Source organism: Cariama cristata, unplaced genomic scaffold (genome assembly GCF_000690535.1).
Source record: "Cariama cristata isolate BGI_N322 unplaced genomic scaffold, ASM69053v1 scaffold2598, whole genome shotgun sequence".
In the NCBI taxonomy this organism is placed as follows: Eukaryota; Metazoa; Chordata; class Aves; order Cariamiformes; family Cariamidae; genus Cariama; species Cariama cristata.
In genome coordinates, this window is record NW_009632689.1 from 116,632 (window position 1) to 142,130 (window position 25,499).

The 25,499-nt window shown below is 41.1% G+C and overlaps 1 protein-coding gene across 1 annotated transcript in view; it reads right to left on the minus strand.

The window, feature by feature from the left end:
- LMO7 (LIM domain 7) overlaps nt 1-16,563 on the minus strand; it is a 95,332-nt gene extending 78,769 nt beyond the window's left edge. Inside the window, 2 exon segments of the mRNA XM_009706457.1 lie at nt 14,079-14,148; nt 16,497-16,563. The gene's annotated coding sequence lies outside the window, so the exon portion shown is untranslated.
- Between the last annotated feature and the right edge of the window lie 8,936 nt (nt 16,564-25,499).

The window sequence follows — 25,499 nt, forward strand, 5'->3', positions numbered from 1 at the left end:
TGAACAAGTCAGGTAACTTGCTCTTCCTCGGAGGTACGTTTCGGTTATTAGCCCTGGCTGTGGGTGTCGGGTGGGGGCAGAAGGGGTGAGGGGGAGAGCAAGGAATGGGGCTGAACCAACCTTGTGGTCCAACCACAGGCCTGGGAGCCAGGAACTCCCAATTACCACCTTGGCCTTGCACATCGGGGTGCTCAGTGTCCATCACCCACTCGTCCCATTTGTAGATTGCGATCCCAGCTCCTACAGCTCTCTGTATTTCTCTGAAGGTTTGACCTTGAACCAAAAGGAGGAAGAGGAGTGGGTGGAATAGTTAAACTCATTTTTTCTTCCCTTTTTGGGCCCAAAACTAAAAATAATAATTAGAACAATCATCCTGCAGGCATAATTTGACTTAGAGTGACCTCAGGGCTTTTGTTTGGTAAATTATCCCCACTACAACAGAGTGCATGGAACACTCTATTGCCCAAACATCAGAAACAGTGCTAATTGCTTGCTGCTCCCCTCTGTACACCCTTCGTTGTTTTTCCACATTGGGTAAAATAATAAATTACTGTGATCCTTGACACAGGGATTCTCTGCCCCAGGTCTACGCATGATTACAGACACCCACTCTTTCATGATTCACTTCCAGCTTTCTTCTCAAAAAGCAGGTGCTCCCGCTGCCAGAATGCAGGAATGAAACTTTCTGCCTAAACTCTCCTGTTACCTTGGTCTTCCCAGTACCAACAATGGTAAATCAGTCAGGAAGAGGAACATTCCCCTTCTCCATTGCAATTCACGAGTCTCAGGGTTCCACCATTACGGAAACCATGTTCTGAAACAGCCTTAGATAAGAACCATTCTGGTTTTGGATAAAAAGGCCAATCCATCCCCCAAACCCCAGCTCCATCTGCAATGACAGCAGCCAGTCACGGATCTCTGTAAGACCATAGTGTGTGTTGAAGGATTTTCCCCAGAGTTTGTTCCTCAGCTCCTGGCACTGCCTACCACCATGTGCAATGCCCAGCAGAAGACCTCTCTGCCCAGCTCTCCTCATTGCCTGCAACCTCTTGCAGCACCGAGCTCCACAGTTTCTTTCCAATAGGAGCAATGGGATTAAGGAAAACACACAACAGAAATTAATGCGGTTTTTTTTTGAAGCAGAACTGAGTTGAGAACTTTCAAGGTGCAGGAAGAGACCAACTGTCCCCAATGACTCGCCCATGTCTCTTACCATGCTATAGCATAACCTTCGCTATGACATTACAACTGTATATTGCAGCAACATGTACCGAATGAGCCTTTTATTGATAAGAGAGAGTGAATATCAGGTTGTAAACTGTAGGTATGCTGCTGGGACGTCACTGCTACCAAATAAGGCCAGCTGGAAAGGAGAAAGGCAAAAGTACAGCACGTGGGCACCCTGGGCAGACGTGCCTTGTTAATCAAGAGAGCTCTCTGTACATCAAAGCTTCATCCCATTTTGGACAAGACAAAGGGAATTTAGCTGGCTCGCTTGTAGGCATTCTTACTGTAAAGAAAGTATAGGCTCAGAAAGGCAGCATGGAGTAACCATCCCAGGCTACTTCCATGTTTAGATAAGGCTTAACTTTCCCACCAGTTAGTTGCATTCCAGTCAAAGTCAAGAAACTCCCCCCGCCCCCCCAAAAAAAAAAAAAAAAAAAAAATCAAAAAACCCTGCAACAACAACAACAAAAAAATCAAGTAATGTGCTTTTTGCCTTGAATGGTTTATACAAAACAGACTTTACAAGCAAAATATGTTAAATACTCCAGTGCCAAGTCACCTCACTACACAGAACTGGAATGACAGTAATCCACTTAAAGGCGAAACTCCCCTGAAGCCTAATGAGTAATAAAAGAAGTAAAGACTTCTTGGTTCTTGAAGTACAAAGTTTTGGCAGAGCTTACATCCCATTCCCCCCCCCCTTTTTTTTTGTATACACAAGTTTTTCTGTTTTGCTCACACAGGTTAACAATTTGATACTGATGAAATTCAGCCCCTCTATACGCAGGGCTTGAAACAGAGCAAGTTGCCTCAGATCCTCAATTTACCTAGTCCCTGATTTTTAGACTATGATTTAGAACTTCATTCTTCCTAAAAGATCATTTGGAAGTTTCCTCTAACTTTGCTTCCTTCAGGAGCAGACATCTTTTGTTTCTCAACAGAAGTAGCATCCTACTACTGTATTTAAGCCTTACTGCCCTATGTGGGCTTAACCGATGCTGTAGAGAAGCTCTCCCAGCACGCTGGGATCAATGAGTGGGTTTGGAGGTGATCTGCCTTGCAGCCCATCTGAACTCCTGCTTACATGCCAGGCTTCCTCGTGTCCCTCCCTGTCCTCACACCTCGCAGAAAGCGAGCTCAGCCACTGCAGCTGCAGCAGCTCAGCACCCTGCATTCGGCAGCATTTGATGTTGGCATTGTATTTAATAGCTCTTTTACATACATCACTGGAGGAGAGCAATTCAGCACGGGCACATAGGCGCGGAGGTGTTCAGACAGGCGTTAAAAGATGTGGTATGAGGATTTTGTACCAAACAGAAGAGTGAGTAGCATAGCTGTACAGCTCCAGCACTGATACTGCAGAAAAAGTTACCACCGCTGCAATTAACATCTACTTTCTTTGAAAATTGCCATGAATTTTAAATACTGCACATCAATAAATATCTGACAAGCCGAAGAAAAAAAGCACTATAACGTCCAGCTTATGAAGATTTAACACAGATAAACACCGTCTGCCGCAAGAAATCTCAAAACCACGCTTCCTTGGCAAAGGCAGGAGAAATCAGATTATAAATGTCACAAGTATGATTTAGGGTGTGTACCTTTTCTACATGGTTGACTTTTCTTTTTTCCCCAGATAGGAAGGAACGTTTCTTTACAAACACAGAAACAGTCATCAGCTATTTAAGGAAATAAAAATAGCATACAAATGACAGAGTATACCACAGACTACAGCTGATTGAGCTGATAAATGGAAATTTTTGCAGTTCATTTGGCAACCTTATTTATGTATTTTGTTAAGTGCTGGCAAGTTGAGGCAAAAAGGGTCATGCTTTTTCAGAGCTTTGGTTTAGAGCAGGAAGAGGGATGAAAAATTTCCACATTAGAAAGTTCTTGCTGCCAATCATGTTACTTTACAGTTAGTTTACAGGTATTTTTAAATTAATTAATTAGCATTTTGACATCTCATCCCAGTAACACGCTGGAAGCATCGGTCTGGAAAACGTGATCTCATTGAAAGTATCCTCAGAATACTACTTTCGATTCACAAGGATCAACCAACAGGCACAGCACTTACTGTCCCCTGACAAGAGGCCAGGGCGAGTAGTTGAACCGCCTTTTCTTGGGGTCTACACCCATATAATTTCTCCCCACTTATGTCTCCTAGATACATTTCACTTCATCGTCACCCACCCAAAACCTGTCAAGTTCACTCCAGTGTCTGGGTTTCATTCTGCCTGATCGAAGTCTTGAGCAGCTACTAAAAATGTCACAAAGAGTTTGCATCAACCTCCTCTTTCTCCACACCCTACATTTCAAAGTGTTTAGGCAGCAACAGAAAAAAATTAAAGGAAATTTAGAGCTAAGGCTGAAACATACCATACATTTTCAAGCAGAAGGGGACAAAATATCAGTAAACCACTGCCGAGATTACATACTCGCACTATCAGGCATTGAAAGACTACAGAACAATGTCATCTCTAACTATTAATAACCATACTTCCTTTCTAGCACACAACCCTCTTTTCTTAATTGTCTAACAGAGGCATTTCCATACAAGCCATATTCCTCTTTCCCATAAGACAGCAGAAAGAGTACCAGAAGTGATTTAGTGTTCCACATACATTCCTATCAGGTCTTGCATCACTCCTGACATTTGCTAATTTATAGTTTTAGGTTCTCAGAACTCAGGTCAGACTTTTTTTTTTTTGGTTTGCTGTATAGTCTATGAGAGAATTGCACTGAGAGTCAAAATTTCACCCCTACCCTACACTGAGTTACTGACTGACCTCAGGAAAGCCACTAAAGCTGCCTCTGCCCATGTTCTGCTACCTTCACGTGTAGAACTGAAACCACAGTAGAGAGCTCTTTGCTACGTACTCCAAGATCTAACATTTAAAAAAATTTTTATGTAAGAGGTAAGACTTTCCTTAAATTTTTAAGTATAATGATCAGGTTTCTAAAATGCTTCATAAATTTACAAAGACAAAAAAAAGTTGTAACTTTATATTTCAAAATTTTTTTTTTTTTTACATCGAAATTTTGATCCCCCAGTTTGTGTGCCCATCGTTTTCCCAAATTTGAAGCAACATCTGATTAGGAGTTTGAAGTAATGGTAACTGAAACTTCTGAATGTTACAATGGAAACACACATGCTAATTTCCAATTGTATTTTTTGTAGCACTGACAAGATCTCACTAAAATTCATTACGTAAGAAATTTAACACATTGTTTGATGGTTACGTTTGAAATATCATGCTGCGTCACTTCCCAGGTGAAAAGATATTTTGTCAGACTAATATCATAGAATCATAGAATAGTTTGGGTTGGAAGGGACCTTTAAAGGTCATCTAGTCCAATCCCCCTGCAATAAGCAGGGACGTCTTCTTCCAGATCAGGTTGCTCAGGGCCCCATCCTGACCTTGAATGCTTCCAGGGATGAGGCATCTACCACCTCTCTGGGCAATCTGTTCCAGGGTTTCACCACCCTCATCATAAAAAATTTCTTCCTCATATCTAATCTAAATCTACCCTCTTTTAGTTTAAAACTATTGCTCCTTGTCCTATCACAACAGATCCTGCTAAAAAGTCTGTCCCCATTTATCTTATAAGTTCCCTTCGAGTACTGAAAGACCGCAATAAGGTCTCCCCGGAGCCTTCTCTTCCCCAGGCTGAGCTGCAAGTGCTCACTGATGGCTCATGTCCAACTTTTCACCCACCAGTACCCCCAATTCCTTTTCTGTAGGGCTGCTCTCAATCCCTTCATCCCCCGGCCTGTATTGATACCAGGGGTTGCCTGGACCCAGGTGCAGGACCTTGCACTCAGCCTTGTTGAACCTCATGAGGTTCACTTGGGCCCACTTCTCAAGCTCGTCCAGGTCCCTCTGGATGGCATCCTGTCTCTCAGGTGTATCAACTGCACACTCAGCTTGGTGTCATCTGCAAACTTGCTGAGGGTGCACTTGATCCCACTGTCCATGGCATTGATGAAGACAGTAAACAGCCACTGACCACTACCCTCTGGATGTGACCATCTAACCAATTCCTCATCCACAGAACAGCCTACCCATCAAATCCATATCTCTCCAATTTAGAGAGAAGGATATTGTGGGGGACCATGTCAAAGGCCTTACAGAAGTCCAGATAGATGAGGTCTGTAGCTCTTCCCTTGTCCACTGATGTAGTCAATCCATCATAGCAGGCCACTGGGTTGGTCAGGCAGGACTTGCCCTTGGTGAAGCCGTGCTGGCTCTCTCGAATCACCTCCCTGTTCTTCATATGCCTTAGCGTAGCGTCTAGGAGGGTCTGTTCCGTGATCCTCCCAGGCACAGAGGTGAGGCTGAGAGGTCAGTAGTTCCTAGGGTCCTCCTTTCCATTCCCTTTTAAAAAATTGATACAATGTTTCTCATTTCCCACAAATCTCTTGCTTCCCACAAGAAAAAGGAAATAAAACTTTTAGGAAGTTTCGTTACCCGCAGCATAAAAAGAATATTGAATGAAAAGAGGTAGATTACTACTACTATAAAAGAGGAACCTGACCTCAGTTCTGTCATCTGAAGTGCTCCTGAGCCTGTATTAAACTTATAGGCTGCCTTATAAAGGAGAGCACATGTTGGATGCAGGGCACGAGTTGTCAGACCATATCCACTTTCACTTTCACAGAATCATAGAATCATTATGGTTGGAAGAGACCGCAAAGATCATCAAGTCTAACCATATACCCGATGCCACCATGCCCACTAAACCCACTAAACCATGTCTTGAAGCGCCACATCTAAACGTTTTTTGAACACCTCCAGGCATGGTGACTCCACCACCTCCCTGGGGAGCCTGTTCCAATGCTTAATGACTCTTACAGTGGCGAAATTCTTCCTAATATCCAACCTGAACCTCCCGTGGCACAGCTTGAGGCTATTTCCTCTTGTCCTATCGCTGGTTACAGGGAAGAAGAGAACAACCCCCACCTGGCTACAACCTCCTTTCAGGTAGTTGTAGAAGGTGATCAGGTCTCCCCTCAGCCTCCTTTTCTCCAGACTAAACAACCCCAGAGGTCTCCCCACAGCCTCCTCTTCTCCGGGCCCAGCCCCCCCAGCCGCTCCTCATAAGACTTGTTCTCCAGACCCTTCACCAGCTTTGTTGCCCTTCTCCGGACACGCTCCAATGTCCTTGTAGTGAGGGGCCCAGAACTGAACACAGGATTCGAGGTGCGGCCTCACCAGCGTCGAGTCCAAAGGGATGATCACTTCCCTGGTCCTGCTGGCCATGCTATTTCCGATACAAGCCAGGATGCTGTTGGCCTTCTTGGCCACCTGGGCACACTGCTGGCTCATGTTCAGCCGGCTGTCGACCAACACCCCCAGGTCTTTTTCTGCTGGGCAGCTTTCCAGCCACCCTTCCCCAAGCCTGTAGCGTTGCATGGGGTTATTGTGACCGAAATGCAGGACCCGGCACTTGGTCTTGCTGAACCTTATACAGCTGGTCTTGGCCCATCGATCCAGCCTGTCCAGATCCCTCTGTAGAGCCTTTCCACCTTCAGGCAGATCAACACTCCCACCCAGCTTGGTGTTGTCTGCAAACTTACTGAGGGTGCACTCGATCCCCTTGTCCAGATCATCTATAAAGATGTTAAACAGAACTGGCCCCAAAACGGAGCCCTTGGGAACACCACTCGTGACCGACCGTCAACTGGATTTAGCTCCATTCACAACCACTCTCTGGGCTCAGCTGGCCAGCCAGTTTTTCACCCAGCAAAGGGTGTTCCTGTCCAGGCCATAAGCCGCCAGTTTCTCCAGGAGAATGCCATGGGAGACAGTGTCAAAGGCCTTGCTAAGTCCAGGTAGACCACATCCACAGCCTTTTCCTCATCCACCATGCAAGTCACCTGGTCATAGAAGGAGATCTTTCTCCCCCTTCCTCTGCAGTTTTAGACATATTGAAGTTAAAAGTCACAAGAAACATGAATTGCTATTGTAAAACAAAAATCTCCACTCATGTAAGAAAGGATTATGCCAAGTAACTAGAAATCTCTTAAATACTTGTCCTTTAGCATATTCATCCAGAAAACAGGCAATGATGCCTCTTTAACTTTGTTTACTCATTGAAATTATCAACTTTTCAGAAAAAGATATGTATCATCTTGTGCCTTGCCATCTGAAAAGCAATACCAGACTAACCAGCTTCCAGGTAAAAGACATCGAATAGGACTCACGCAACTTCACTCTTCCCAGCAGTGCTGCATACACACTCACCCTGTAGCTATGAATTTACAGTCCACAGACAAATCAAAATCCAAAGACCCAGGTCACCCACGAGAGAGGGTGATGGAGGCAGGGCTCAAGGCAGAGCCCACAGCCGCCATTTTAGCCTTCATGTGCTCTGGTGCTCTTCAAAAGGGTGACCTAAACCTTCAGAAGAAAAAGCAACGCTCCACATCACTTAGTATTACTCCCTCATCGATGCAAAAAGAAAACGTCAGACAAGCAAACAGAGCACGTCAAATGGTTATCAGCTCATTAGTCAGCTCTAGAACAAAATTTAAGCGGCTATTTCTTATCAGCATTTCTGGACACTGCCAGTTGCTGCGCAACAAGCAATTCCATCCAGGTTTGAACCTTTATTTTTTGGTGTGTGGTAGTTAAGCAACGCAAACAACAGTAGCTTTTACATAACTTAGTCCATGTATTCATGTATTTGCCCTTCCTCATTTTTCATGAAGAACAGAAAGGAGAAGTTCTCTTATACTCATTTTCTAAACCAGACAAGCTACTAGTAATATTATTAATGTAGTCCATACTAGTCAAATTCACATAGGAGTTCAATATTTAAAAATTCAAATTTTTAAAAAAAATACAAAACGCAAGAAGACTGAAAGCATGGACCAATATAAAGGCTATACTAAGCATAAGGAGGTGAACAGCAGGAGAAAGTAAATAGTCAGGACTTTTCAGCACAAAGGAACGAACTTTGGAAATAGATCCACTTTGAAAAAAAGGATTTTTCCTTTGAGTTAAAATAAAACCTCTTATATTAATATTACCATTAGATTTTTAAATTTAACTGGAAAACACAAGTAATTTGATTCTAAGTAACCTAGAGAAGGAACTTTGCAGATAAGTCCTAAATAAAACATACAACTGAAATAATCCTCACTTTGCAAGTGTAGATTGTACCTGAAAAACTATTATAAAAGTGTCTTATAATAAAGTCAAAATGTCATCTGCATGCCATTCACCTGTGACACAGAAAAAACAAACAAAGACCCTGTCAAGAAAACTTTCCCACAGAAAAGGAAATTTTGGCCAGCTCTGCTTGATGACAAGAGATAAGGAAGTACCAGGGTGGTTCCATCGTTTGCAAAGTGTTAGGCACAAAGGCTCAGAAATTATTTATTTTTTTTTTAATGGCAGCATTTTTATCTCCACCCTGTCTTTATCTCCCCTTTCATTTTGGTATGGTTTTCTTTCATATTTCTCCTTTCTTACCTTTATTATTCCCTACTTTCCTTGTTTAGGAGGTACACATCAATGATCTCCATAACAAAGTGGCTCTCCTCCACTGTTTGAGCTGGTTGTCTTAATGCAAATGGAATTAATACTTTCTGATGCATTAAGTAAGTAAATTATAGAATGTAGTGGTGTTATACTAGATTGCATTAAAGAGAGGGAATTATGTTTGAGTAGCACTTGTCAGAAGGCCATGTTGGGCCTTGGTGAACCAGGAAAATAAGTGTTTGAAAAATCCTGCCTGGAAAACTATCAAGATGCTCTTCACCCTAAAGGAACCCTAATTCCACTAGAACAAAAAGAAAATTCCACTGTACAGTATTTCAGATGCACACGTTCAAACCTGGGACGGCCTAGAGACGTGCAGTTTTATTCTCTTGTGTGAAAGGAAAACAAACATTCACCAAAAAACCCTCTGCCAAAGCTGAAGAACTTCACGAAGATGACATTTGGTGCAAATATTCATCCAGCACTCACACCGAGACAGCGTTAGCAACATCTCTACTCGTTCAAATTCAAGGACCAACTTTTTTTTAAAAAGCACTAATGGCATTTCATTTACAATTCTAAAAATCCAACAGCTTTCTACTCTGCCCTGTGGTTTGACCATAGCCCTCGTGCCTCTGATGTGATGAAATGTTTCCCAGTTGCAGAGCAAAGCGTTGCATTTCCACCTTACTCACAGGAGCTGCAAGGAAAGAGAGATGGTCTTAGAAGACCAAATTGGCACATTGCAAGGAAAGGTTCCCATTAGCTACCACTCTCCAAAGGAGATATTGACTCTTAACTCTGAATGTGCCTCAAGCTTGGTCTCAGCTGGAAACTTACTTTAACTAAAATTTTGGCTTGCTACAGAGCATACAGTTATTCTTCCTGAGCAGTAAGCAATGTATTATTCTGACAGATATGTTGAGCTTGCATATACTATACAAAACCCATTCGTCTTCCCACTATGTCATGATGTCTTATGACTTCCACCCCAGTTTATGATTCTCTGTGTTCAGCCAACTGAGTTGGAAACATGAGGCTTCTGGGGAACAATGGAGCTGCAGCCAGAGATGCACCTCTGAAAATGCTCAGCAGAGCCCTGTCAGAAAACATGTTTTCAGACCACAAAGTCCTCCCCCTCATGTGATTATATCCAAACTGTCTCACATTCAGGGATTCAACCTGAAAAGTCCGTATTTATTGAGAACTAGGTCTTTGGGTTTGCTTTTGCTAAGCATTCATTCTATTTCTACCACTCCCCAAGAACTCTAAGCAAAATCATTTTGCAGGATCTGAACCCAGCAAGATATATCAATTTGAGTCATTTTCTTTAAATTACCATCACCATTTCACATAAATATGGTCTAGAAAAAGTGGGTTTTTAAGGTAGACTGCACCTCACTACTGTGCACAATGAAATCTCAGCTTCCACAATCCTCCGACCTTCTGGTTACCCTTACCAAGACCCCCAGAAGCGCCAGAGGGCTTCAGGAACTGCTACTCTGCACTAGTTTGCTTGCCTACTCTGCTGTACTAGGGAAAATACATGCATTGCTCTTTACACAAACTGTGTATTTTAGACAGTTTGAAAGATAAGCAGAAATTAAATTTTCATTTTCCAGAAGCTATTTTAGCGCAAAAGTTTTAAACAGCATCTTAAAAAATGGCCAAAATTAAAGCAAACCAACCAACAGCCACGTCCCAGCTAACTCCCTTTGAGAAACCTTTGGGAACGTCACCATCTCCAAAACCTGCCACGTGCCGTTAAAAATCAACCTGCTGCAAGTAGCATCTTTCTGCTGGAGTCAGTCCTTTGCACCCTGCAGATGGCACGCCTCATTGCTCAAGAAACCACCTTAAGAGCTGCATGGATGTTTCTTCAGTCACCCATCTGACTACCGCTGCCCTGCGACAGCTCCAGTACTTGCCTTACCCTCAGCGAAGCAGTTCAGTTTTCCAAATCAGAACAGAAATGAATAGATAAACATGGCTAAGATGTCGGCGAGATCTCACCCAAACCATGGGAGGCACGTGCCTCAGCAGAGAAACAGAGCAGCAGGGCTGGAGAAGCAAGCTACTAGATGGAGATCAAGTTATGGTTGAGTCCAGGCCTCCTTCCCAAAGACTTTTAACAAACTCTCCCACTTAAGCTGCAGCCCAGCCCTCCTGCACCATGCCAAACTGAGGATAAGTTTAATCAATTTTTTTTAAGTTTGCCTGGTACCAGTTCAGCATTTTTCGTTAACTGAATGCCAAGTTTCATTTCAGTATTTAATCATCAAAACACATTTATTTATTTATCCACTCCACCATGATTATACCATAACCACTGCGATCCACACTCAAAAATCGCTAGACAGCAGTACTGCCAAACTAATGGTGAAAGCCAAAGCTTGTTTTCAGTTGTCTAAAATGTGCTTGGAATTTAGGCGATCCTGCTAATATAAAGCCCCTATTAGATTCTATGATAACTAAGGTGTAATAAAAGTAAATATGACATAACAAATTAATAATGCATTTACTTCATTACAAAAAACCTAACTCAATACAAAAAAGTGTAGCACACGATATTCCATATAAAACAGAATGTTTCATTATTCAAATGGGCTTTCACTTCTTATTTTACTAAAAAAATTGTTTTCAAAACAACCATGAAGTTGAAGAAACAATACAATGAAACCCTTCTGGAGATTCAACCGAAGATGTCTGTTGACACTGTATTTCTGTACTGCTGGAAAAAAACCTGCCAAGTATTTGAAGTGAACAGAACACTTAAAAAACACACTTATATGGACATCGAATATATTAACTCCCTAGAGAACAAAACCAAATCTGAAAAAACTCCCGGAGGCAAAGAAAACAAGGGTGGGCGGGGGAGGGAGAAACAAGATTTCTTTTAAAGCATTTGCTTCCTTCTGATAATCAGACTGCCACGAAACTGTCAAGAATACTGTTTCTTTGTTTCCTTTTAATCAGAAAAGCCAGGAAAGAAATGGATACTAGCTGCCCAATGATGAACGCGTAAAATGTTTTGGAAATGGACTTGAGGACATGAGTCTAGAGGACCACGAAGAAGAAGCTGTAGAAAGAACATGATCAAAAGATGTTTGGATTACAGGGTTTGCAAGACCCAAATGCAAATTGCAGCATCTGTTTATCCTTTTGAAAAAAATGCCACCTCTTGAAATTAAAATTTCCATCTGTTTTTAAAAAAAAAAAAAAACAAACCAAAAACTACAATCCCCCTACCAACAGTAATTTCTAAATCTCATAAAGGCTTGGTGGGGAGTAATTAATGCAAGACTGAAAGACTGAAGACACACACATATGAAGCCACACAAAACACTATCTAGAAGTAGATTTGTGGGAGAAGCAACTTACAAGCAATGAAAACTTTCCAGAATATGGCAAACAAGCCTACCAGCTAATTCCTTGGCAAGCTCTTTCCATCTCTAAATCCTATGGTTGATCAGCCACAGTACCCTGAGCCTGTCAGGTATCAACACCTGCTTTTCTATAAATGCAAAACCCCATCATTTTTAGTTTGAGTTTTACATGCTAGGATGAAAGCTGGGCTCTTCAAAGCTGGTGTAACTGAGCACATTCCTCTCACATTTGGGAAAACCCATCTCCCCTCCCACTATTGCCATCACAAGCAGCATGTTCTGAAACCCTTCTAATACAGCTCTCAATCATGATTTTCTGAAACCGAAGTATTTACGTAAAACCTTTTCCACAGGTTAACACAAAACATCAGCTCTCTCAATGACTATCTTCAAGTGGTATTTTAACAACAATACCACTGGATGATCTTCGTTTACGAGAATCATTCACCTTTCCTCCCCTTTCTTTTACTTTTGAAGACCTGTAGGAACTAGAAACAACTTGAAGGAACAATAATACACTACAAGATAAAAACTACACACCTAATGATTACTCCAAATTTTTGCATCTGGAAATAAACAAAAAAAGCACATAAAACCATGAGTTCTTACAGTTATGATTCAAGACAATACTTCAGTTGCCACAAAAATGAAATCTAGCCTATGGTTTTCTGGTTTGGATCAAACAGCTACTTCAGAGGCCATTTAGGCAATCAAACTGCTGATAGAATAACTGTGCTGTCCTCCCCAGAATGATTTTGGTTTCATTTGAATTCTTTTTTCAATGCCTCACGGGAAAAGAATGTGCAGTACTCGTTATTCACAAACCTAATACCCTGAGCTTTTCTGTGACAAAGGCAATTCATACTTTCTACATTCATTTGATGTGGAAATGCACGTTCTCAGTTTGTGCAATATATGGCAAGTTAACCCAGTCTTATGACCTCCAGCCAAGTTAACTACACTTCTTCTCTCTAATGAGATACATGGTTGACCAGCAAAAGCAGATGTTTTGTTGGCTCATCTCATGAAAACATGTAAATAAAAGTATGTAGAGATGTTTTGCATTCTACTCCTACTAAGAAACCAGGTCACTTTCCCTAATGTTAAGACTATGTTTATCATACAGTGGAGTCTTGCATTTGTTACAGGAATCATGCATATGTTCCTATTCACCTTGGGTCTTTTAAGATGAGACCAATAGTTATCATGACAGGACTAAATGGCCCAGATACCCTAGTGACATGAATAGCCATCAAGGCTTTCGTAGGAAAAAAATAATGAAGAAAAAAAAGTCTTTGAATTCCTTTACCCACAAAAGGGTTTCTGATGCTGAATGGCTACAAAATTTATCCTACAGTCTCTGGCAAGCAAATTTGCCAAACAGCATACAGGAAATCTTTCAAATTTCCTGTGAAAGTGATTACATGTATCTCCCCCCAACAATGTGATTTACAGCCAAAACAGTGGCAAATTGCTCAACTGAAGCCTGAAGAGACATCTTTGCATCATCAGAGTTATTTTAATGCAACTTAAGCTTTGCAGTGGGTGGGGAGAAGCAGATTCTAAAAATACTCCAGCTACACAGAACATTTCCTTGTCTGTCCATTCCCTAATAAAGGGACACCTGAAGCGGCTTGTGAATATAAAATACGATGGTGGCCTTTATTTAAAGACAACTAACACTATATAGGTTTGTGCGCAGGAGCCATTAGTGCTTGATACATCTAGGAATGATGAAGCTTCACGCAGCGACAAGTTGATTAAAGTTACAGATCCAAATCACAGAACAGGTAACTTTTGCGGTCTAAGACAATGTATAAATGGTACAATTTTAAACAAAAATGGAAATGGAGCTAAAATTTTGAAAACTTAGGTTTTTGTAGCAAGACCATGTAAGAACAATAGGCAAGAGAGCGCTCGTTAAAAAAGAACATGGTGTCATACCCCAGATATGAGATTTGATGTCATTACTTACCAAGCCAGCTATTGGAGTTGATAGACGATTGATCTTCCTAATGATGCCAGGCTTGATCTTGTTAATCAAACTAAAAAGAAGTCATATGATTTTCTGTTACATAATCAAGTTTATTTAAGCATGAGCATCAATGCTAATTAAGAAGTACTTTGCATATAGACCTAACTTACGACTTGAATGAAGTAAATTTGAACCTACTAACACCCCCTAAATTTTTTTTTAAATCACTTTTCCAAGAAGTGACAAGCGACAACAGACTGTAGAAGCAAAAATGCGACAAGTCACACACACACAAAAAGAGATTTCTGAGAACTGCAAAGTGAGAAAGAAGAAAAGAAAATGCCTGGGTAGGCATACACAGAAATGGATCTATGTTTCTACCATATGGGTGGTGATGTTAATCAGACTCAAATTTCCCATTTAAAGATCTTCTTCATATGAAAGTTCTAATGCAGAATATGTTGAAAATTGGGACATCTGAAAACCTTTCCCATCTTGCCCTTCTCTATTTCCACAAAATTTCTATGAAAATTACTTCTCCTTGTACTTCAAGTACGTCAAATTTAAAATTATGACACAGGAGGACAGCTATATGATTTAGTGCAACATGAGGCATCTTTTCCTTTAAAGAAAGTTGCATGCCTCCTAAGGCAAGCTGCTCAGCTGAAGAAATTACAGGATATTTTTCTTGCATATGGCTATTAATTACAGATAAATTTAACCGATCTGCATTTGGCAGATGGAGGCTCATATTCTTTTGCCAAGTAAGCGTCAACAATGAAGATATCAGAGGATTAGAATGTATCAGTTAACTGCCAATTCTTAAAGACACCATTTAAAAGTTACAGTTGCATACAAAACATACAACCCACTAAATACATACCTGAAGAAATACCTTCTTATTAAAAGTATAAACTATTTTTATTACCACATTCAGTCTAGTTAACATTTGATTACGTAAGTAATGAAAAATACAGTGTTCATCTCTACAACACCATCCAAACCAAATAACTCCCTGTATCACAAAGATAACCTCAGAAGCAACTAGCAAGATAGACTGGATGGGCAAAGGGCCCAAAGAGAAAAATAAAGGCAAGGACTGAAAAAACATTAATATTCATAGAAGGGAAAATGCAGGAACATTGCCTTTTTATTTTTGCTTTGGTTATTTTTGATATACAGTAAAAAAATTCAGAGAACTCAACCTTTATAAATATTTTCTGAAAGTTAGCTTGGCTGATCTAATTTAAGAGTGGCTCTGAGATCTGAGGGTTTTTTTAAGTGTCTCAGGTAGCTCTCTAACGAGATTTCTCTTGCACTGGTGTTCTAATGACATTTACACCTGCCGTTCCTTAAAATACGAAGGGATTAGCACCACTTCCAGTCCTGGAAACCTGTTCCTGTAAGTGCAAAACCAATTACAGATATGTGGAAGACACCTGACGAGTGGACATTTTGCACCTCTGACTCAGTCTAGCAACGAAACCAGACAAGTCCCATTATTGTCAAGCCTATAATATATAAGCACAAGGAGGCTTTTTAGAGAAAGCACTCCAAAAAGAGTTGAGGTCAGAGTTTGCTGTTGAGAGCAGTAACTAAGTCAGTCCAGAAAGTACTGAAACTTGGACTACATATGCACATACATGACAACATATTTTCACGTTATGCTGAGACCCAATCAATTTACTTCTATCACCCTAAAGTCTTTTGTTTGTTTGTTTGTTAAAGTATGTTTTTATAAAGCATGCCAATGACATCCAATAGATTCTACATTATTGAGGTACTTGCATGCAACCTTAAGAGCAGTATTAGGAAGTAATAGACACATGGAATCAAATGCCTGCCTGTTATCTTTAATCGACAATTTTGTGAAGTTCACTTCTGAAATGTAGTACTTTTTAAAAGAAAACTTCTCTGACTGTAAAGTTCTCTGGTAGGAATAAGTAGCTTTCAGGATTTAGAGAACAACCAGCACACAGTGTTTAATAGTACCTAATGAGGGAGTGGGGATGGAGGACAAAAACCCAAACCCAAACAACAACAGTGGGTATAGGGGTAACTGAGTGCTTTGATCCCAGCCATGGTCACACCACCTTGTACAACCTGAAGAGAAAGCCTAGTGATACCATGAACATTATAACCAACAAAACCAATCAACTGGCCAGAGGATCAGCATGATCCTCTCGGTAACACATGAAGTGTGCGGGACAACACATGGAACACGTAGATCTAGAAAGAGGATGTCTGAAAGCTGTTTTTCCTTCTCACAGTAAACAACAGGGGTAAAAGAAAAAAAAAAGTAAAAAAAAAAAAGTACTTATTACAAAATACTTTTGGTACTTCAAAAAAAAATTCAGAGGCCAGCAAGGAAAGAGGTCAACTGATGAAAGGTTTTTATACACGTAAGTAAATACTCACTCGCACAACAGGACTCCATTTTCTAGAGCTGCTCGAAAGTCGTTGGTTCCAAAGCTTTTCCCAGTAACCGTCTATAAAAATAAGAATTAAGAGTTAATTGTACATGCACACAAAATCAAGACTAGCAAGAGTATCTAAGAAGTACCAAAAAACCCAACAAAAAAAAACCCCAAAACTTTCATTCAACACTTAGTTCATACTATTATTTTTTAAAATTAATTTCAAAAGAAATAAGTATTTAAAAAACAGTCCTTTATGCCTCAAAAGAAGTCAGACAACATCTTCAAGTAGCTTCCTCTAATGTAAATTGATCTTCAGCTAAATTCTGTAGGAATACTTATTATTTTCTAAAGCAATACCAGTCACAATGAAAAGCATAAAATAATTTTCAGACAGAAGTGCAAAAGAGAGAAAAAGTCTTTTATCTCCTACTTCATGTTGCAGCGTGTACACTCATGATATCTGGCACAAAATATTTTAATAGTTTTTTTTTTTTTTCCTGCCACTCACACCTAAGGCAGTGTGACTAAAGAACCACTCCGGCAAGTCTGTATTACCACATGCACATCAATTCCCATTACTTGGCAAGCGGTAGGACTATACTAATGGGACTACTTTTTATATTCAGAGTGAAAAGCAGTGAACAAGAACCATGTCTTATAAAGGACTTAAGATATCCAGTGCCAAAAGCATGGCCTATGGGTTTTCAGCATGGCCTAAGTTGTTTTCCACAAAAAAAAATCCCAGGTTTGCTCCTGGCATTAACTCCTTCCATCTCAAATGAGACCACCCATGCAGCACCCTGCTCAAGTCTAAACTCACTTGGATTCTTCCCACTAGATCCTCCCCCTCTGCTGATGTCCCTTGAAGGGACCAGATTTGGCAGATTTCTTCTAAACACCCAGACTAGTAACCCACATGGAAGTCAGAAAAGGAGCCAATATTCCTAAAACAGTCTAAAAGAGGGTTTTATCCCAGCTGAGTATAGAAATCAAATGCTAAGAAGGGTATTTATTTCAGCTTAGAGGTCACAGGTTCAGTCACCAGCTAATTACAAACCTCTCTTTGGGGATCCTGACCGTCCCTGATACTGCAGAGGACTTCAGGCACACAATTAAACGTGCTGTGGAACCTGCGTACATCCAGACCAAAGCTACTGATTACCACAGTAATTAAGGAAATTAGTAGTGAAACAAACGAGCTGTGCTTGGTAAAAGACCAAAGAACAGGATGTAGCTCTTTAAGGATCTGTTACATTATCATCATATTTTTTTCTAAATTGCAGAAGGAATGTATACTAACACCAGAAATCCTACAACTTAAGTAATTATTTTTAATGTAGGTTATCTTTTAATTCAAAAACTGTTAAGTTCAGTCTCCCTATTGAGGGCAAAATTAGATTTTACAAAAAATCTTCTTTGGGGTTTAAGATTTTTTCTAGAATTTAACAAATAACGAGAGAGAAAGAATGATGGTACACCAACTCAAGGTAAGAAAAACTTCAAAATTCAGGGAAAGAAAAAAAAACCAAAACAAACAAGCCCCAAACTTTTAACAACAACGAAGGATGACAGTGATTCCCCTGGGAGAACTGCATTTTATATAATATTCCTATAACAACAGTCTGCTCTTACAGAAGAGTAGGCGTTGCATCTCAGCAATATAATTTTCAAGAATCACTTGAAAACACTGCAACTGAAAATTACCTTTATGTCAAATAAAACATGGCCTTTTGCTTCCAAATTTGTATATTCAGTGATAATAACTTTGAGGAAACTAGCCAATGTAACATAACAGCACTGCAAGTTTAAATATAAATATTTGTGTTCCCTAGGTAATATGGAATATGCGTTATAAATTAAGCCCTTCACTCTGCAAACTACAAACCTGAAGTTTGCTTGTCATACGGCAGAACTGTACTGTAATAGGGGCTATAGGATAGGGGTTTAGTTTTATGGTTACATTTCAAACTCCAATCAACTCTTAAAGAGTCCAAAAGTTATTCTCATTCTGGAGTCGTCGCTGACATCTACATGACTACACAGTCCAAATGTTTGGGTTTATATAGACAATTTACTGGTAAGTCACGCATGCAACAGATAGCAAGATGTTTCCTTCACCTAGAGCTGGGCCCATCCCAAACCTGCAATGTCTTCTACATCCACAAACAACCTTCATGCTGAAATTCCTTTTAAAACAAAACAAAACAAAAAAATCCTAGAACTGCAGCATGTAGCTAAGGAGATCACGCCTCAAAAATCATTCTCAAGAAGTCAAGGAGCATGTCCCACTGCAGACACATTAAACTTCAGTTTAGCCCCTCCAGAACACGAGTGCCACGTTGCAGTCCGCAATCACGTTTTCGTGGCACATCTTATGGTCTTTTCCACATAAAAAAAAAACCAAAAACAAAACATCACCTCAATCTCCAAAATGGTGTGTGGAACATTTTTGACTGCCACAAAGTCTTTAGGCACATGACCTGAGGTAACTAGAAGCTATCCCTGAACAACAAGAAAGTCCAACTTGAGTATAAGGTTGTAAATATTACTATTAGACTTGCAGATCTCTTACAATTACATTAGAGGATGTTACACGGGAAGCATTTTGCCTAAGTTATTTGTGCAGCCACTATGGTAATCGTCACTGATTTGATATACAGGATGGAGCTGTCAGACCAACCTTATGACCCACAGATTTTGACAACTACGTGGTTTGTTGACATTAAAATAAAAGCGTCGGTACTGCCAAGTTAGGTTTTATTAATATTGACTTTTAAAGGACAACTAATAATTAAGTAATTAAGAAGGATTCTCAAGGAACAATTTAATACTGGTGGTTTGAAACCGAAACATTTTCCAAGTTGCACAACACCTTGAATTTGTTGATGTCACAAAAACAAGTACTCCATTTTAAACCTTACTTTTGTAGAGACAGAGGACTTTTCTCAGCATGGACTTTCATCCAGTTCATACCCCCTGCAAGGCATCAAGCTCCTCTCTAACTATTACAGCCTACAGAGGCACTAGGTATCATTAAAGACCATGGAAAGCCACGGACTGGCTCACAGTTCCCTGACTTTCAAGAGCTTGAGTAAGACAAAGCGAATCCCACCCTGAGATATTACACCTTCAAACAATGTCTATGATGTATGAGTCACTGTTTAATCATTAAAACTGGTTCTACTGGGTGTGGTACTCTTATGTAATAGGCATAACTGATTTTGGACAATTTTTCAACCACTTAGGCCATGTGAGCTACCAAATAATAAAGAAAATATCTTGCAAAAGCAATTTTTATCCATGTTTGAACAACATCTCTTTTCAAATTATGTCTCTTTTCTCTCCTTAGTTCAGCTGAATGTATTCTGCTTCTTTCTCTACTTTTTTGATAGAAAAAGAGCAATGACATAATTAAAGGCTGTATCATAAATCACATTTAATTGCCGCTATAAACCAGTTTGATTTTATTTTTGTAAGATAGCGTCCCCTAATACTTTATAACTTGCAATTGCTAGGTCCAAGCAATTTACTTCAAACAGTATGCAAATCAAGTCTTTACTTAAATTTAGAGATTTTAAAAATGCTTCCGTACATACACAGAGGTCTAGTTTAATTTCAGGTTTCCTGTGATTCCTGTAGGAGGCAAATGAAGAAGAAATAACCAAAGATCAACCATTCTGAAGATGGCACAACATCAAAATCATGATGGACTGAACAAAAAGCACATGGCATAGAAGAAGATGCTAATTATATGCCTCAGTACCAAAATTAACACTGAGTACATTTCTTTGGCTTGTCCTACTAGAGGCCAAATATAGCTGATCATAATAGGCCTTCTTCGCCTTAAAAGCTCTTCAAAGTTGATAGATTTTTCAGTGTTAATGAAAAAAATTAAGGGAGTTCATGCCAAGTTGCTTCCATGGTTTACATCGGTTTGAATGCCTTTAGCAGAAAGTCAGCTCCACCACAGGACGACAGATGTTTTCAAGTGGGTTGGTTCCCCATACATACCACCACATGCAAGTCAAAGTGCTACGGACCGGCAGGTTTCTCCATTTAACTTTGCTGTGGTGGAAGCACCAAAACTAGACTCTCCCCATCCAATGGAAGACTCATATCACATACACAGGCATGCTGGCTAACCGATTCTCCATCACAAAAGAGTTTGCTGCTCATAAACAAGGAGGCAGCACTGCATCATGCCCAGCCTGTGACCTGAATGATGCCTTGCTGCAGAGGAGCCAGGTACTCGCCATCCAGCCAGCTCTGCTTTCATGCTGGCCAGCTCTGCCTTCTCCATCTCATTCAGAGCTCCTCTGCCACCACCCCATCCAGACTACACCACCCCAAACGATGTGAGGACCTCACGCACCGATTTAAGAGAAACGTTAACGGCACGAGCGTGAAGTGCACCGCTCCCTGCTGTAGGGTTGCAGGTTAGGGACAGAAGACTCAAGATACTGAACCATGCATGATAGCAACAGCCTTAATGCAGGCTCCTCCAAGGATCTCATGCAGCAAGCATTTAATCAGACGGCAGCCTCAAGGATACTAACACTGATTTATGAACTTTGGGTCCCCAGCTCAGCCTGCCGCAAGAAAAGCCAAGTTTATCATGCCGCAGAGAGGACTGCTCTTGTCCTGTAACCAACTGGGACAATGATACGAATCTGATGCTGCGGCATCATCCCCGCTACAGAATTTTGGCTATGCCTGCCAGTTTCCGTCACAGCGTCTGCCTCTGCGGATCACCTTACATGTGCATCAATGTCTGAATTACTGCTTTGCTAATGGCCTTTCTCCGCCCTACCCATTACCAAAAATCTGGATCAGACTACATGGCAAATGGCTCCATCCTTACATAATCCCAGCATTACGTATCTCTGTTTACAGCACTCGTTTGGCTCTATCCGCCCTCATCCAAGATATCACTCCAGAATGGTACTGTTACTGAAAGATGCACAAGGAGATATATAGGTTACACCCACAGCCAACAAGCAAGCGTTCAAGCAGCTCCCAATGGCTCTGGCATCCATATGGTTTGGCAGGGCCTGGAAGTTAATGCATGACACGTTTTTATATGGTATTTCGAGTCCACTGCATTTTACATTCAGTTGTCAGTAACATGCTCTGCCTTAGCTTGGCAGATTTTATCTTTTAGGGTCTGTTATGAAGGAAGAGTAATACCAAAAAAAAGCAGTAGGGATTTTTCCCTCTCCTGCATCCCTGTAGGAACTGGTGGTTCTTCTGGACTGTGAGAATGAATAGCTGCTTTTTGGGACACTTCAGATGCACTACCCAATGTCCTGCCTCCCCCTTCCAGGCCTATTTGCAGTCCTGTTTAAATGCCATGCAGGATACGAGCTTGTCCTTGAATGGTGTACGTGGCAGCTATCAAAAATGCTGCCATTATGCTTTGAAGGAAGGAGTTCATGGTGTCTGGCCTTTGCAGACTTCCCGTCCAGTTTTGTCCTCCCCACTAGTTCTTCCTCTCTGATTTTCTTTTTAAGGAAACCCAAACCAAAACACCCCTAACATTGCCAGAATTTGCTTCATCGGTCAAATGATTTATCCAAACCCCTCCCAAAGGGCAGATGGTAAGAACCATATTCAAAGGGTTGCTGCACACAATCTTGAACACACAAGTGGCAAGATCAGCCCTTTGGGTATAAAGCCTCTGGTGTTGCAGCAAACAGTCCGCCCACAGTGATTACTAGATTTCTTAAGGCTGAGCAGTAGAAAAGAACAGCTCATTTTTGAGGCAGGCAGGATCTGTCCTCCTGAATTGTGGGCCTCATGAAGATGTACAGAAAGAGTGGGCATTCATATCTTCCACCCATGGAAGAACACTGCCAGCATTTCACCTGTGGTAGCAGGAGGGATGCCAGGTCCAAGGCAGCCAAAGCCATAGAGGGAACCATGCTGCTACCTTCCTTTCCGATCACAACTTAATTCACGGTCCAACAAACTTCTGAGAGGTTAATAAGTGCTCAAGAAGCTGGTATCCACAGAGGCCTTCCCAGTCAGCTGTCCAGCAACAAACTTATGACACTGCCCAGCCTAACAACTTCACAGGAATCAAGAGTAAGGCCTGACTTTCTACAAAAGGAAGCTCCTCATTTCAAGTCATCACACCTCATTGCTAAAATCCATGACAGGCACGACTCCACTGAGGAAAAGAGCTGGGGTGGTTGGAAATAAGAAGAAAAATATCTACCAAGAAGTCTGCTGTACAATCTAACCGCACAGCAAAAGTAAGAAGGCTGAAGGAGACGAATATTTTTGCCATTGACCACTTACGCTGGACCACATGAATGTTGCCCTTTATATCCATAACAGTAATGTTTTTCAGTTGGAATAATTCCCACTCTATTGCTCAATGCAAAGCTGTACACTCCTGTTTAACCCCACACCCCAAATCCCTGGGCATCACTTCATTTCAGAGGATGTGGAAATTTTTCAATCTTCAGCCAAAACTGCCTTTGATAACAAACCAGAACAGACATTTATGAAAGGAAATGGTTGATTATTGAAAAAGTCTTACTGTTATTTTCTATCATCAACATAATGATGGGGTCTTATTGTGGTATGCCTTCTGGACAGACATGCCAAGACTCGCTGAACTACATTTTTACAAAAGATGAAGAAAAACAATGAATAAGGGGCAAGCAAGAAGGGACATGGTTACTGGTGTGGTAGGTGTGAGAAGCATAGATCTCTGCTCATCAGCTGCTTACACTCTGTTTTTTCCAGCTCTTCTGTCAAATTGCATACAGAAACACAATCTGAAGGATGGAAGTGAACTTTTTATTCCAGTATTTAAGGGAATACCTGACTTAGGAGAATACTGCAGAAAGAGCAAGGATAAACATTTGGGATCAATCAATTCAGCTGAGCTTCCCCCCGCCCCCCCCCAAGCAAGATCATCCCACAAAATAGCAAGACAAATAAGCTTACTGTTGTTTATACTGACGACTGCCCTGACAGGTGTCAAGCTAGGAAACGCAACATACATTACTTTGTGTCATTAAAAAAAAAAAGTCTCATTGTATATGCAGAGATGGGCAGCATAAACTAGATGGAGGTGGGTGTTCCAGTAGGACGTGAAACTTGCAAATGGAAAGTGAAATCTGAATGACTAGGAATCTCTGAAAAAACCCAAATCATTGACATTTTTGTAATTATATAGGTACATCTGATTTATTTGGAAACTATTAATTCCGTAAACAGTTTAAATGCACACAAGTTCTAAAGTTGCCATCCTAAGTGATGCATCTTGATTTCAACTTTAACCAAGTATTTACTTTCTCACAAGAATTTGCAACTAACTTCAGTTAAATAAAAGTGGATATTTATGCACCTTCCCAAGACAATGTAAGAGTAACTATTATTTTAAAATTTGCCAGCTGAGCTCCATACTAACTAATGCAGTGGTTGGTGGTAAAAGGGTGATATCTTGCCCCTTAACCTTAAATCTTCCTAATTAAGCAGAGAAAAAGATAAAGTAGTCATGAGAAAACAAACATCCAAACATTCAGTTCACCCCTGAAACAACCAGAAAGCAACCACTGAATTTCATAAATATGCAAAAAAATGGTTTACTGGAAGTTGTCTTTTCCAAGTAATTCACAGTATAACAGTGGTGTACTAGACTTGGGTGTTTCTTTCTGCCGTAGGAAAAAAGTTAAACATATCCAGGGAAGAAGAATTATGAAGGAACCATTTCTAGAGTAGTGATCAAGTGAGCCAACAGAAGAAGCAGCGAGCAGAGATTCCAGTTTCACTGCTTAGATATCTTCTAATGATCACGTTTCAGAACACATGCGCTCTCACGCTAGCCAAATTTTGAACTTGTCCATTGTGAAAGTCAGTCACTCCATATACCATTTCTTAATCTCTTTTCTGAAAGATCTACCTCTTCAACACTGCATTGGTTATTACCTGACCTCAAGTGGTTAATGCCCTTCCAAGCTGGGGAATAATCAATCAAGAGATAAATGAATCTGTCCACAGCTGTGTCTCAGCTGGACTCCTACACACTGTCCACCTCAGGCATACGAAAAGCTTGCCCTGGACAGAAAATCAGTATGTTCTCAAAATCTCTGTTAGGATGTTGAAATAAAAAGACTAGAAGAATATCAGCAACAGCACAGCTTAGAGAAGAGAACTTGTGAGAAGATTTAGACACACCACAGACAGGAGAAGATTTTATAGGGCTGGCTGAGCAGTGCAGTCACAGAAGAAAACCACGATCACAGAATCAGAGAATGGTTGGTGTTGGAAGGGACTTCTGGAGATCATCTAGTCCAACTCCCCTGCCAAAGCAGGGTCACCTAGGGCAGGTTCACGTCCAGGTGGGTTTTGAGTATCTCCAGGGAAGGAGTATCCACAAACTCTCGGGAAGGAGTATCCACAACCTCTCTGGGCAGCCTCTTCCAGTGCTCTCCCACCCTCAAAGTACAGAAGTTCTTCCTCATATTCAGATGGAACTTCCTGTGTTTCAGTTTGTGCCCGTTGCCCCTTAACCTGTCGCTGGGCACCACTGAGAAGAGTCTGGCCCCATCCTCATGACACCCACCCTTAAGGTATTTATAAGCATTGATCAGATCTCCTCTCAGTCTTCTCTTCTCCAGACTGAACAGACCCAGTTCCCTCAGCCTTTCCTCATAAAAGAGATGCTTCAGTCCCCTCATCATCTTCATAGCCCTCTGCTGGACCCTCTCCAGTGGCTCCTTGTCTGTCTTGAACTGGGGAGCCCAGAACTGGACACAGCACTCCAGATGTGGCCTCACCAGGGCAGAGTAGAGGGAGAGGAGAACCTCGCTCGATCTGCTGGCCACACTCTTCCTAATGGACCCCAGGATGCCATTGGCCTTCTTGGCCACGAGGGCACATGGCTGGCTCTTGCTTAACGTGTTGTCCACTTGTTGATCTTCCTACTGTCCTGAAATGGCACCAGAGCCCCCTTTCCCACTCTCTTCCTGATGCCCACTTGAAGGGC